This window comes from Adiantum capillus-veneris, chromosome 19 (genome assembly GCF_014529385.1).
Source record: "Adiantum capillus-veneris isolate H3 chromosome 19, ASM1452938v2, whole genome shotgun sequence".
Taxonomy (NCBI): Eukaryota; Viridiplantae; Streptophyta; class Polypodiopsida; order Polypodiales; family Pteridaceae; genus Adiantum; species Adiantum capillus-veneris.
Genome location: NC_140949.1, coordinates 50190873 through 50198064, shown reverse-complemented (window position 1 = coordinate 50198064; position 7192 = coordinate 50190873).

Below are 7192 nucleotides of genomic sequence, written 5' to 3'. Positions count from 1 at the left end.
TTTTTCTATTTAAGGATTTTTTGGTGCATAATTTACCTTTTAAAGTTCCACCCAAAAGACCATATGTTATGTCAGGGCAAGGGCAAACCCAGACGAGTAGGACTCGGGCCACAGGGCCAAGGGCCGATCGGTTGCTAAAGGCGGATAGGGGGATTCTGTTACAGTGTCCAAGGGCTATATAAACGGGGGGTTGGGCGGAGAATCCTCATAACGCAGCTCCTGGGTCTTATATTGGTATCAGAGCAAGGTGGAGAGGAGAAAGATGGCATGGTTCTCTTCTCAAGGCATGTACTCTCTCTCTCTCTCTCCCTCTCTCCCGGAATCTCTCTCTCTCTCTCTCACAATTATGGAGGGCAGCTGTCCCAAGCCGGGAAGGAGGAAGGAGATGGGCGCCATGCATGAAGCATGCAAGAGGAGGGTCGTGGAAGCGGCAGCCTGCACAAGCCGGGGACGAGGCACATAGTGTGTGCATGAACCCCTGCCAAGTTGAGGCGACGAGGAAGTGGACCCCGTGTGCAGAGCCTCTTGAGGCGAGGGAAGCCGAGGTGCCGACCAAAGTGAAACACGGCGGGGGTGGGCTTGTCGGATGCGCCCCAGGCCCTAGACAAAATCTCGTCACACCAGCCAGGCCGGAGCCGGCACGCAGAAGCCAGGGCGTCTCCCTGTTCGTCGGCGCAACAGAGCCGCCATGGCTGCTACTCATTTAAAAAAAAAAAAAATCCCTTATTTCTTTGTTCACAAGCGGCTGCCCACGGGGATTTAGCCCAAAACAAAAGAAAAAAGGGGTTAAGGGAGCGTACCCACCCCGGGCAGCACCCCCCCCCCCCTCATTTTATGTAGGTGCCTCGCAGTAGTCCGTGAGCAAATCCTCGATGACCACTTTCTTTTGCAGATCTCTGCTGCGGTACCTTGCAGGTCATTCACGGTCGTTTGCTCCAATCCCAAAGACTTGCAATAGTCGAGGTGCCAAAAATGCATGCAAGCGAAAAGCAAGGCATTTGACAAAAGTACTTAATGAGGTATGAAGTTTCCTTTGTGTTACGCATGTGCAGCAGGGTGGCTTAGTTGCCAAGTCTAATCATGCAAAGTGAAAGAAACCGGCAAGGCGGGTCGGCATCAGTCATCATTATGATGTGCACACCATACATGTTTGGCCTTGCCATTGGCATGCAAATTCGGATACAACTAGGTCGTATCTGCACTAAACAAAGGGGATCGAAGTATACCTTTCCTCATGCTTGAAAGGGGAATCCACAACATGCCCGATGACAGAAACAGTTGTGTGGGTAAGTTATGATGGCATGGAAGCAAGGGGTCAAGGCACGCCATATCTTGGTATGCGTGTTCATGCATGCTGTCAGAGATAGACACCATGGTACTCCAAGTCGTCACGCAATTCATGAGGTATGCAGTTATTTTACATTTTTGATTCGGATGTGATTGCTTGCTATGGCAACGCCAAGGTCTAGAATATCAAGGAGATTGGCACAACCTGTTGCTCGTTGACATAAAGGGAGCCAAGGTGCTCTGCAGGGCTGGCTCCTTGTCGCCGCTTCTAGCAGACGGCGAAGAATACTTACCACGCAGTGGTATTCGCAATTCCAGGTACACTTTGCAACTGCAATCAAGTTACATATCTATTGCAGGTACTTTTATGATTCTCCATACGATGTAATTTTCGACACGGTCGATTCGTTGTTGCCATGATAAGCTATATCATGGCAGGAACATACGTTGGCTATGAGCACAACAGCGTGTCTGTGAAGCAAGGCTTCAATTTGTGGGGGCATGTTGTTCGGCATGGCCGACTCCTTGTCACTGTGTCTAGAAGCGGACAGACGACGTTTGCCACACATTACTAGCTAATTTCAGTTGAACTCCCTCGACAAGGTTGACTCTTTTTGTCCTGATATCTGTATGTCAACAACCGCTTCAGTTGGCTATCAGCAAGGCTTCAATTGATGTGAATCAAGGCTTCAATTTACGCATCTTGCATCGCAACTGCCAACGTTTGGTATATGCTATGAGCATACAAACTTGGGAGGGATTTGACACTATGCTTGAAGGATCTTTCATGGTGTACATGATACAAGAGGGCGTACGAGCATACGTGACAACTCTCTCTCGCACGGCAGATTTGGCTACGAGCCACCTTTACGCGAGCTTTTCCTTTGGAATTTCATGACGACTGGTTGCAACAACAACTACTAGGTTAGCCAAGTTTAAGTTTTCTTGTTTTATTTTCCATGTTTACACTTTACTTGGCAATTACTGTCATTGTGCAAAGCAAAGTGCTTTGGCAGTGTTACATGAAGCACGGCTTCTCCCTTGTGCCGAGATACTGCCATTGACTTGGAGTCAAGGGCATTGGCACACAAGTTTGAGGAACTGGCAAAATAGGGAATATTAGCTCACACAATTCCTACCAGTTTACACTGTGCAAGGCACTTATGGTTTTGGTTTTCACGTTTGAGGCCATCACTATCGGCAAGGTATGCTAGCGAGATAGATTCGATTCTACCGCTTCACGCATTACACTTCCGCTAACACACTCCCAACTCTGTCAAGGACAGAGTACGGATGGATTGTTGGTTGTTATCAACACTCAACAATACTAAACAGAACCTAAAATTTTGACTAGATTCACCGGCAAGGTGCCATTTTCAAGTCATCCTCATACAGTCACGACCCTACATGGTAGATGGTCAAGATTTAACTTGTGTTTCTGTTGCCTCTCTTGATGAGAGCATCGAACAGAAAAATTGTGGAATGCTTATAGGATAAGCTGCATTTCGGACATAAGATGTCTACGAGCACACATTCTGGGCACACACCCACTAGAAATTTAAGGAAATTTCCTCAGCCCAGCATGCTCTTCTTTTCGTTCTCTCTCTCTCTCTCTTTACGGGAATAATGAAAATCTTCTAAGAAGCTTTTGATACGTGTTTTGCTCGTGAGTCAGTCTGAGCCAAGGTGCCCTAACTCTCAGCTAGCACGTGGCTAAGATGTTACTCAAATTAGTCTTCATCGGTTCGTCCATTGAACACTAATTTGCACACGGGCTATGAGCCACACAGGCTAAGAGCCATTGTCAGGCCAAGGGTAAGACCCAACTATTGGCATTCTTTGGGTGATTGTTTTCAAGAGTGAACAGATCTACCCAAGGAAGTATACATCGACGTTAATGGACAAGCAAGGGTCTTGTCATTCAGGATGTTTACAGTGTCATTTTTGCACTACATGTTTTCAGTGCGACACTCAAGTTGAGTTTTTGATAAATCTTCAACTCACAGCAGCTGATCTTTACAAGGAAGTATAGATGCAGCAATCAGTTGAGACAGCATGGCTGACCACAAGAGCTAGGCAGTTCACTTGTGTGGATTTCTTGCTATCTCTATAGCACTACGGAGTGTCTATGGACATATTGTTTGGGGTAAGGCACGGAGGGTGACTGCTCAATCACCCCATAGGCATTGAGGATCACAGTTTGATCTCTCCCAGTTAAACTTTCAAGGAAAGAATTCCGCAATATACCACACGGTAGCGAACACATTCAACTTTTTGAGTTGCTTCCAACCAGTATGTACACGGTTAACTATGTTGGTTACCGTTAACTTCTACTTGAGCAGTTTCTACGAAGGGTCTTACCAAGGGATTTGACTACGTAGATTTTAACCAAAGGGGTTGGATTGTGACGGCAATACCCACGGTTCCCAGTGCAAGACTGTTTGTTTGTTCAGGTAGGAGATGTGCTCCTCTCCGTTTGACTACGGGGTTTCAAAGCCATGCCAAGGGCATGTTGGCACATATTACTTTTGACCGTAGTGTTTACTATACATTACGTTGTTACGAACCTACTGTAGGGTTCGATTTGGCACATGTTGTCACATGGGATACAACATGGTCTAGGAACTCAAGGAGTTTAGTTTAGCCAGTGTGGAGCATGATAATGAGGGTCCCTCTCACTCTTGTCGCAGAGTGTTTGTAGTTACCTCCACACACAAGTACCAGCTCGTACTTGATGGATGTCTCTTTTCTTGATATCCTTGTTTGAGACATATTCCACATGTGGAGAATATGAGTCTCTGGGACTGACACTGGCGCCAACTATCTAACAATGTGTCGCGACGAAGTCCCTAGGTGTTGGTCGCATCCATGGATTCGACCATTTTGAGCACACAGTATCAGGAGCAATTTCAGTGGCCAAAAATTGTCGGGTACTACGTACAAACTTGTTACGATTACAAGTGCTATGAAACCACCTTAACGGAGGGTTGTTTCTACATATAGCTAAGTATGCTATGTCCATGAGACTGTCTCCTGGTTGGTACCTAGGTGTGACCGGGTTGTCACATTCTGTTATGGTCCAAAGTCTCGTCATGGAATTGCGGTTCGGATATGTTTGTGTTAAATGCATGCACACTAGGTGTTATGGGCCCTAGTGTTTAACACAAATTTATTCGGAGTGGCATGCAACTTCATGGACATTATTGTTTCTGCAATTTTTTGCACTGCCAATGCAATCTCTCTTGCAGACTTAGTATGAGTTTACACCCTGCCATACAAGGTGATGGCTGAGTATGGGTGTTTGTGATTGGCTGCTTGAAACTCCAATCTGTTTTCAACCTAGTTGGTTGTCTCCATTCCACATCAAGTATATGGCTGGATACTCAATGATTGAATCATAGTTTGTCGTGAGTCGTGGGCGACTTTCTGTAAGTGGTTGGGGGAGAGCACCTCACTCTTACTGCTGCTATTCATCCCGCGTAGGATGGGCAGTTTACAAGAATTCTATTTAGTACTAAAGGATATGCAAAGTGCATACGTTAAATCATGCTAAAGGATATGCTAAGTGCATACGTTAGCAAGAAGTGGAACAACTGGATCGGTTACCTTTCTAGTTTGGAGTTTGCTTCATATGATGCAAGGAATGTTATGGCTAGTTTTATTCTCTGCCTGTTATTCTCAAGTTATCAACCTTAATCATCAGTTTTGATGCGGTTGGCTAATGGCAAGAAACCATAGCAAGTCACGGACTTGGTTGCTGCTGATGAGTATGTCAGCATAGTACTTTCATGGAAAGATGAGCCGAGGTTATATTGCACATTCAAGTACCTCCAGAAAGTCTGAATCTTGGGTATACATTTAGACACCTCTTCGTTATGATAACTCGTTTAACATACTCAAGTGAGTTTTAAATGGAGTCTTCACATTATGTTGGTTACGGGTCGGTTAACCAAGATGGTTGTATAGGGACAACAATGTGGAAAATCAAGATGTTATTCTTGATTTCATTGAACCTCCCAATAAACCGGGTTTCGCTTCAACAAACCGTTGGATCCATGAGGGATCCCACGGTGGAAAACATTAGTGTTCTTATGAAGATACCACCACTTGTGTTTTCGAGGACGAAAACGCTTCTCCAAGGGGGGAGTAATGTCAGGCCAAGGGCAAACCCAGGCGAGTAGGACTCGGGCCATAGGGCCAAGGGCCGGCCGGCTGCTAAAGGCGGATAGGGGGATTCTGTTACAGTGGCCAAGGGCTATATAAACGGGGGGTTGGGCGGAGAATCCTCATAACGTAGCTCCTGGGTCTTATATGTTACATATCATTTCTGGTAGTGAATGGTCTTATAGAGCACCTCATAGAGTAAATTCTACTACACAAAAGGAAATACAGATCCATGCTTAAGATTTTCTAAATAGGGGCCTCATAAGGCCTAGTAGCTCACCATATGAGCTTACATTACTTCTTGTCAAGAAGACGAATGGAGCCTTCCATATGTGTATCAATTATAGGGCTTTGAGCAAGATCACTATTGAGAATAGATTTTCTATTCTCAAGGAAGATGACCTACTCAATAAATTGAAGGGACTATTGTTTTTAGTAAAATTGACCTGAAATCAACATGCAATTGAGTCAAAATGATACAAGAGGATGCTTACAAAATTGTATTTAAAACACAAACAAAGAACTACGAATTTTTGTTGAGTTGTTGTTTTTAAATCAATGCACTTCCCACTTTCATAAATATGATAAAATAAAATTTATTGATTAAGAGGATTTTGTTATTGTCTTCTTTGATAATATATAAGTGTTTAGTAACTATGAAGAAGAATATAAAGAACAATTTCATGTGTTTGCCTTACTTAATTACAATCAATTGAACTTGAATCTAGAGACAAGTACTATCTTTCACTTTAACACTAGGTTGGTAATGGGACACTTTTATGTCCTGTTAAGTGACCATTTTCCTTGAATTATATCAAGAGTTTCAAAATGGACTTTGAGGTGCTATCTGTCTATAAAGTTGTCTCATGAGCTGAAAAAAACTCGACATTTTTTTGGAATATCAATTCCATCTTTAACCTTGTCCTTGCACAACATTTCACAACCTAAACTGTGTGAAAAAACGGGTCCTGTTTTTGGCTTTTTTCAGCTTTTTGCAACTATACCACTCTAGAATTCATATTTGTGAGGTCTATAATGCTAGAGAACTATCTTTAGTAGTCCTCAACATGTCCTGATGCTTCTAGGGAGAAATAAATGTTAAAGTTGTAAGTTATGACCAAATTACAAAAATTGTCAAATCCTGTTTTTTAGCCAATTTTAGCTCTTCTATGATTTTTTTTGGTGGCTTTCATGATATTCAAATGCAGTTTTGATTTTCTATGTCGCATATTGTAACATAAAGCTAATATTCCTTGAGTTTTGGGGCACCTAATACCCTATTTTTCATAGTAGACAACGATGGTTGATTTTTTCAATTATAGAAGAAAACGAAACATTCTAGTATACCAAGTATAGCTTTTTCAATATTGTTAGTTTCTTGTGGCAACTACATGCATTTTGTAGGTAGTAACCATATCTAGTCATAAGGATCAAATTTGGCTAGATATTGAATAGTTTCTATGGGATTCTACAACTCATAATGTTGAACCCAGTTTTTTCATGTTTGCTGTATTTAGCACTTCATCTTTGTCCCCAAGATTCCCCTTGGTAAGAGATGTATTATTCTTTTTGTTACCATATACATGTGGTAGTGATATGTGTGAACACACTAGGACTGCCGGGGCATTTTTTCCCTCTTTAGGAGGTTTTTTCCCCCGTGCATTGTATATACGCCCATCACTCTAGGGCTATCTAACTTTCCATTGCACACTAAGTAACACACTCTCTATTGTGTGCCTTG